The following is a 991-nucleotide window of genomic DNA, read 5'->3' on the forward strand; positions in this document are numbered from 1 at the left end:
TAGTTGTAAATTCATTACACCCACACCTTTGCACATAGTTATACATCTAGCTGAATTCTGCAATGACAAGACACACAGGTATGGCAACTTAAAGTGTATATAAAGTTAGCTTCTCATTAACCATGCTAATAGGCGCATTTATACTGTTGGCCCTAGTCTATGTGTTAGCCACCAAAGTGTTTGTAAACTAGCTTAAATTGTTTGATTTGGCTGTCTACTGGCAAACATTAGGGTAAGAAACCGACTACTTACATTAAACTTTACCAAGAAGATATCTACTCTCATTTTGCTTACATTACCTTTCGCCTTGTTTAGAAGTAGTTGAAGTTTTATGCTAATAGAGGGGTTCTTTTAGCCGGCTTCAAAGGCCCGCCCTCTGCGCAAATAGCGGTTCTCTTTCCTGATTGGCCTAGAGACGTTTGATGACTCATGAGCCCTGGGATGCAAAGTGTGTATCGTAGTGTCAATGGTATTAAGGGGGATCCCAGAGGTTTTTTTTTTTTTTTTTTTAAATTACGTTTATCGGTTCGGTATTTTTGGGAAATTGACACATCACAGGGAAAAAAAAACACTTTTTGAAAACAGACCTGGAAATGTTCCCAAAACAAACTATTTATTGCATATTGCAACCAGATGTGTGCATCTTTGTTTTAGCCAGAAATAAGGTCATCATGACTCAGTAATACAGCTTAGTTTAAACCATTTCACACAAAAGGCAAGTCAAACTTAATAATTTGAGAACTTCAATTAAGTGGTTCAGATACATTATTTTATTAGCAACATACAATCTGAAATGCAAAGAGACATGCTCGCACTAAGCTTACTAAACAATAAAAACTGAATTCAGACTGAAGAAACCAGTCAGCGAAATGGATCCATTCCTGTTGGGAGAACAAAGTTTAAAGTAGTCGTTCAGAATAAATGAATATTGAAATATGAAACCCTTACCTTCAGGAATTCACATCTGTGATGGTAAATGGCCCAATGACTA

General features: G+C 36.5%; 1 long non-coding RNA gene across 1 annotated transcript; it reads right to left on the reverse strand.

Annotated features, from left to right (window-relative positions):
* Positions 1-747: 747 nt before the first annotated feature.
* Positions 748-990, reverse strand: LOC117462058 (uncharacterized). Its single transcript, XR_004553793.1, has 2 exons — positions 949-990; positions 748-881 (listed from the first exon to the last, which is right to left on the reverse strand). It is a non-coding gene; the product is annotated as an uncharacterized lncRNA (long non-coding RNA).
* Between the last annotated feature and the right edge of the window lies 1 nt (position 991).

The sequence above is a fragment of the Pseudochaenichthys georgianus genome, chromosome 3 (assembly GCF_902827115.2).
Source record: "Pseudochaenichthys georgianus chromosome 3, fPseGeo1.2, whole genome shotgun sequence".
Taxonomy (NCBI): domain Eukaryota; kingdom Metazoa; phylum Chordata; class Actinopteri; order Perciformes; family Channichthyidae; genus Pseudochaenichthys; species Pseudochaenichthys georgianus.